This window comes from Simochromis diagramma, unplaced genomic scaffold, assembly GCF_900408965.1.
Source record: "Simochromis diagramma unplaced genomic scaffold, fSimDia1.1 OVJJ01000208.1, whole genome shotgun sequence".
Taxonomy (NCBI): Eukaryota; Metazoa; Chordata; class Actinopteri; order Cichliformes; family Cichlidae; genus Simochromis; species Simochromis diagramma.
This window is the reverse complement of record NW_024386789.1, coordinates 1,497,501-1,504,472: the sequence shown is the minus strand read 5'-3', so window position 1 is coordinate 1,504,472 and position 6,972 is coordinate 1,497,501. Positions and strand designations below refer to the sequence as shown.

General features: G+C 40.2%; 1 protein-coding gene across 4 annotated transcripts in view; it reads left to right on the top strand.

Annotated features, from left to right (window-relative positions):
- The first annotated feature begins 279 nt into the window (after positions 1-279).
- bhlha15 (basic helix-loop-helix family, member a15) overlaps positions 280-6,972 on the top strand; it is an 11,996-nt gene continuing 5,303 nt past the window's right edge. The window contains exons 1-6 of one of the 4 annotated variants that reach the window (XR_005694710.1): positions 280-2,016; positions 2,152-2,251; positions 4,423-5,070; positions 5,221-5,314; positions 5,964-6,155; positions 6,320-6,972. The exon at positions 6,320-6,972 is cut by the window's right edge and continues 721 nt beyond it. The gene's annotated coding sequence lies outside the window, so the exon portion shown is untranslated. The other 3 variants (XM_040023211.1, XM_040023212.1, XM_040023213.1) reach the window with 3 other exon arrangements.

The following is a 6,972-nucleotide window of genomic DNA, read 5'->3' as shown; positions in this document are numbered from 1 at the left end:
GTTGCTGTGCGACGTGATTCCCAGGAAGACGACTCTACACTGGTGAAATGAGCGGAAGGAGGAGTTTGGCAATAAGCAAAAAGGACGGATTCTGTATGGAAACACCATCTGTCCGTCTCTTTGGCTTGGTTCACATCTTTTTTTTCCTATTGAAAAGCAGAGATGGACTGAATGGTGAATGCTGTTTCCTCCTGGGAACAACATCCTGATGCTGTCTGGGTGTGTAAAGCAGAACTCCAGCATCAGTGATTTTGTTGCCAAGGGGAGGACTAAGTCAACAGAAAAGCTGTATGGTGATAATAAAAAGTAAAACCAGAAAAAAAGGGGAACAATGTGCAGAAGCAGTGTCAACAGCTGTGGTAAACGTATTATTTATAGCTGCAATGATCCAGCAGAAGCAGCTTTAATATTATTTCCATCTTTAGGTGAAACATATTATAGCCTACAGCAACATTAGCAGTCTAATATGTATAAAGTAGGACGTGTATTTCATATTATTATATCAGGGTTTGAATGTATTTATTTTTTATGCCAGGTCTCCAGTTTTCAGTAGGAACGGCTCCTAAAACTGCCTGCTATTCTGCTTCCAACCTCTAGAGGGAGCGCTATTCATTGTTGAAACAATACTCATGAGACTGTCGGGGTCTTTCCAAGTATTTGGCCTTACAAATGCGTGGAATATATACTCTTAGGACACCAACTCACTGCTAAGGAGACAGGTTTTTTTTTATTTATCTTCAGCAGGTCAGACACAAACTGGACACTTTACTCTAATGCATGAAGTTATCTTTTGGTCATGTTGTGTTTTTATTTGAAACTCCTTTTTCAAGGGAAACACTTTTGTTGGCAAATATGCAAATAAATATTAAGGTTAAGCTGTAAATGGTTCTACTTCTGAGATTTGACTTGCCCTACTTTGTGTGCATGTCAGCAGTGTAGTGTGTCACAAAATTACTTCTCATGTAAATCTTGGAAAATGCTGCACTGCTCTTTTTCAGGAGAGAGGAAAGTGAGAGGTACAGCCACGTGAAAACACTGTGATGGTTTGGAGTTGCGTTTTTTGCTTTTTGCCAGTGATGTTGAGGGTCTTGTTAAAAGTTGTGTAACTGTGAACATATAAAAGTACCGTCAGGTTTTGATCCACTATTCAATACTGTAATACATCTTAGAAGAGTTTGACTGACAACAGTTTCATAGTTTCGTTTTTCAACATGACAATGGTTGCAAAAACCTTGCCAGTGCATTAAAGGCACACCTGGACAAAAAAATGAATTGGCATCCTCAGAGCCTGGACATCAACATTATTCAAGCAGTGTGGGATCATCTCGACAGAGGACAGAACAAAAAGCAGCCAAGATCCAAAGGAGTTCTTCAAGAAGAAGCCTGCAGAGCTATTCCTGAAGACTACTCAAAGAAATTACAGAAAAGCTCCCCAAGAGCGTTCAGGCTGTGCTGAAGAATAAAGGTGGTCATAACCAAATGTTGACTTTAAAACTTCTTAAAATCATTTTCTCTTTATGTACTGTTTCTCCATATATGTTTGCACATAACTCAACAAATCATTGCACCCATTTTCCATTTCCCTAGGAAAACATAAAGAAATGCTTTATCGTTTTATTTTAAAGTGTAAAGAAATGCTGCCAACACACACGTGTTTACATATTTTATGCTGTAACATCTTTGAGAATAATGTAACAGCCACAACGTATCACAGATTTTCTATAAGTCTACACTGTGACATTCACTCTGCTGCTATTCTCCATCAGCAAGGACAGATGTGTTACATTAGACGGGATAAGTTATTGATCCCCGTCCTGCACTCTGCTGCCGGGAATTCTCCCGGAAGAGTGTACTGCACATCCAACCCCCACCAACTGCTTTTCTGTGCATCTCTCCGTCTCTTCTCTCTCTCTCTCTCGTCTCAGTATGCTTAGCTTATCTCTCTTGTTTTTTCCTCGATAAGGTTCCTGCAATGCATTAAAATCAGGGGACTTACTTGGGCCGACTGAATGCAAGGTAAGAAAAGACATGTGCTGGTACTGTGCATGCCTGCTGCTGCTGCTCAGAGATTATGGTGCAACACATTATGCAGTGTCATGATGCAGCAACGCATATAAATTGATAAACAGGTTCTTCTCTTTATTTTTACAGAGTTAAAACATTTCGGGGGTGGAGCCGCACTGGTGATTTCATTGGATAGTTTAAACTTGCTTTCTAAGAGGAAATGCACTAACAAAGGAATAAGGAAAAGGTATCATTTGCTTTTTAATAATGCCTTGGAGTCTGTGTAGTAATTGGAGACACTAAGGGTGTAATGTGCAGTGTTTTCCTTTTCTTACTTGTAGACCTTTGAGGTATCTGTTCATGGTTTGGCTGGTTGGAAGTTTTATAATCTTATCCCGAGTCTGTCCACCTGTTACACAGTGAGGTGTTAATTTACCCGAAACAGGGCAGATTACAGGCTTTACGGCCTGCTGCATACGTGTGTGTGCGACCATGAGAGTGTGTGTGTGTGTCTTTTCACATCGTTTACGTCACAGCTGCTGTGAGTCAGCTCCTCTCTTCCTTTCCTGAGTCACTCATCCAGTGGTTGCTTGGTTACTGCAGAGCGGTGAAAGTTTCCTATTGCGTCTTTGTCTCCGTGGACGGATGGGCTTCGATATTTATTCAGGCTCAGGAGTGAGTGTTCAAATAATGTACGTGTTTGTGTGCATGCGTGCATCTGCGGTCGCTGCTTCAGCCAACGGGCAAAGGCTGACAAATCAGTTTCAGCACATCCTGTTATTGAGAGACACTGAATGGATGTCTGGGTACCGCAACTGAACCCTTAATAAGCTGACACTGCCAAGGAATTGTATTTAGAGGAGACACAAAAGAGAATCCTAATTAGAAAAAGCATGCATGTCATTTTTAGTCATATTTTTAAAATTGCGACAGGTTCCATTCTCACACCATCAACATCCAAATGTTTTTGGCCAGGCGATAAAAAGTCCATTTCAATATTTAAGCTACTGGGGCATAATTTTTAAAAGGCAATTTGAGCCTGAGCACTGACTACTTAATTTTAACTGGCATGTGCCATCAACACCGTTAGCTGGTAGGTGATGAAACTGTGGAGATTGGTGACATATTAAAGGAAAACCCAATATTAAGTGTACCAGCATGACCTCCAGAACAGCCTCATTGTTCCTTGCAATTGATTTTCTTTGTTTCTCGAACTATTCAGGAATGACAGTGCGCCATTCTTTAAAAAAAAAAAGAAAGAAAAAGAAGCCACCAGTCTCTCAAGTGAGATCTTGGGTTGAGATTTGTTTTAAATGTTATATACCTATGTGGTATGTGACTTTTGTTGCCATGATGCCAGGTCTCTCTTGGAAATGAGATTTTTAATCTCAATGAGATTTTTTACCTGGATAAATAAAGGATTAATAATAAAAATCTGATGACTTCAAACATGTTATTCACATAATTTTCAGACTCTTCCTTTGTTACATGCCTCTCCAACCCTACTGGACTGCAGTGACGGTCCAATGTTGTTATATGGACTTATTTGGAGGTGTAAATAAAGGCATGCGTGTTGTAGCTTGGTCCTCACACTACTTCTTTCTTCCCATCTTTATTCTGTCATGACTGCAGAATCAAATCTTTGGTCATGCTGCATGAATTTGGGGGGGGGGGGGGGGTACTTCCTTGCAAAAATATTTGCAAGGGTGAAACTTCTGTATTTAAATCAATGCACCACCCCAAGTAGGTGCTATGTAGGAGTGTAAAGTCTTCTAATAGGATAGAAATATTACATCATAGGATAAAGGTAAATCACTTTATGATGATTTGCAGTGCCCCCTCCCTCTAATACTCCAAGTAGAACTTAGGGAGTCACAAGTTCAAGATTCTTTCTTTCATTAGTCACATGTCTGGATTTAGTGTATGCTAAATGTACAAAATATAATAAATTGTTCCACTCCCAACTACCATTTCACTATATGCTTTTTAAGATTCTCAAGGTAAATAAATACATTCTTAGGTAAATAAACCTGTAAATAAGTGGAACAAACATTGGTACTCTATAGCTGGTAAAATCAGTTTGGCTACAAGAATTTACAAAATGAGCAAACAGTAAAATTATATTCTATATAGATTGGGTTTTTTTTTTTAAATTATAACTATAACATAGTGAGTGTATTGGCCTACATAATGAATTTTATTTTAATATAATTTGTATTATCTCTGTATTCATTGAAGTATTTGCCAATCTGTGAATATGCTGAGAGCACAAACATCACCACGACAACAGCAAGGCAAGAAACACATGTAGGTGGTCAGACAGTAGGTTAGTGCATTAATTAGTTTGAGGTGAAGCTGTTTGAGTCATTGTGAATCATTCATACAGGGATGAAGAGCTTCATTTGTGGATGTCCTCAGGTCAGATGATACAGGATGACGAGGAGGGACTACCAGTCACCTGCTTCTGCTTTCAAAGATGCTGCTCAACCTGTGAACCGTGGAGGAGCACTGACTCCAGATCAAGCTTGGTAACAGCATCATCATCCTTCTCCCTCTGTCGCCAGCGCCGACGGATCAAGCAGCTAGCGTTTGCTTTGCTTGATCTTTTTGGTACAGATTCCCCACTTGGACAAGACTTAGTTTAAATGTGTGGGACACAGTTTTAACACAAAGAATTTAAATATGGCCGCCCGCCAAGATCACCACAATAAGTTTATCAGTTTCAGCGATGACTGTATGCCAGCACAACTTTTTAGTGACATTTACTCCTTGCAGAATTGCAATACTTTTCTTGGGAATAGTGATTGTCTTATCAGTGACAACAACAATACGACAGCTATGAAAAGCTCCACTGCCCAATGCTCCTTCTGTCCGAACACTAACTCTGAGAATGACCAGAGGGAAAATGTTGACGGAGACAATTTAAATACTGCCAACCAAAGAAGACTTCCAACATCCTCTCAAAACTACAATCATCCAGGAGAATCATGCGTACGGGACGGGAAAGTGAAAATAAGGAAGAGTGTGTCATTTGATGATGATGTCATTGTCTACCTGTTTGATCAGGTACTGATTTCCTGTTCTACTTTAACCTTTATTTTAATGCATTTTGAGGCTTTTTATCTTTTTGTAGCTAATAATGTGTTTATTAAATGTTTTTAACAGGACTGTTTCAACCATGTTACTGAATACTGAATACTTCCTGTTTATTCTTAGGAGAGTCCAACTCTGGACATGCACTTTGAGTCTTACACGTCTCAGATGAGCAGCTATTCCTCCAACCTGCCAGGCGTCACATTAGAAGATAATGGTAATGTCTTCAAGAATTACACAAGTGATTTTGTAGATTGTATGCCATTATTTAGAAAAAGAGCAAAACACACACTGTTCCAGTGAAACATATTGCACTTTTACTTAACACATTCATTCATGCTGTAATTTATATTTAGTAGTATCATCATGTAAAGCTGAGCCAGAGAGAGCAGTAGCAATACCTCACTATTGCAGGTATCCATAGCAACAAAATTGGGGTCGGCATGAAAAGAAGGAGCTGGGCTCGAGGTGGGTTGCAAAGTGGCTTGCAGATGAAGCTGTAGAAAGGCTGACGTACATGACAGTTATCAATTTGACGGAGATAAGGGTATCAGCCATGTCATCAGTTTGACTGAAGTAATGCTACACTTAAGTTACTGTGTTTTTTTTACATTACTTTTTCCTTTTTATTTACACAGAGACGGAACAATGAGCTCATAAAATATGATGGTGATGTTATCACCATCAGCAACAGCAGTATAATTCTAAATAATATTTGGCAGTGTTATTAACAGTTTTATCTTTTTATCTGTATCAAACAAAAGGCTTATGACAATGTAAAAAGACCAAGGGTTGCACAGTGCACTGCAGGATATCACACAGTTGTCAGTGTGGCTAATTATGCATGTGGTTGGTTTTGCGTGCAGCCTTCGAATGGGAGGATGACTTCTCGGCTTTGGAGAAGAGCTGCCATTTTCAGTATGACGGGCACTCTCATCCCTACAGCCTACTGCAGACACATAACCGGACCGCCCAGTCCAGACCAGAGAATGGCTGTTTACCCCAAACCTGCCTTTTCCTCACCTATGTCACTGAGTCCGACCTCGAGTGAGATAAGGGTGAGTGACACGCAAATGCACACACATACTGAGCTGCATGTGGTGATTTTTATGAAACGTGGTAAAGTAAAGACAGCCTTTCTATCAGAATGTCTGCCTTCAGCCTAAGGCCATCTCACTGTCGCCATGGCCTAATGTGACATCCACACTTGTTTTTCTTTCAGAGAGCCGGCCTTGGCCTAATGGAAAAACTGACTAATCGTCCAGATCTCTCCTCTTCACCCTAACTCATCTCCTACCCGCCCTCCCCCTTTTATGATGAGTCAGGGATTTTAATAGCTTTTTTTTCACTCCGTCTTTGCTCCAAATAGATTCAGCGCACTTGTCATTCATGACATCACAGCCGAGCAGGACTCTCTGACAGCGCATTCAGTTTTCACAGTTGTTGGTATGACAAGATTACTGCCCATGATGTCAAATAACGGTAAATAAGAGTTGCATAAGAGTGCTGGTGCCTTTCCAGCTGCAAACTGCTTTGGAAGCTACTCTTTATGCCAGGTTGCGTCCTTGGACTCGATGTAGGAAACAGAAACACGGCTGCTCAAACTTACGTGCGTTTAACAAACTCCTGTGTGCTTCTGCACTTTATCTTTAAATTGTTGTAGTTTTCAGGCTAATGTTAGTGTTGAAGAAAATATGTTGTTTATACGGTTTGTTTTGCTCAAACAGAGCATGCTTGCGGGGGCCCTGTTTGCTTGCCTCATTACTGAAGTGTGTTGAGCTCAGAACATATCAGCGGCTGTGGTAAAATAAACAGTGTAAGCCTTAGGGCAAATGGAGGCAGAAACTGTGCACACTAAAGCGCAAAGATAATATT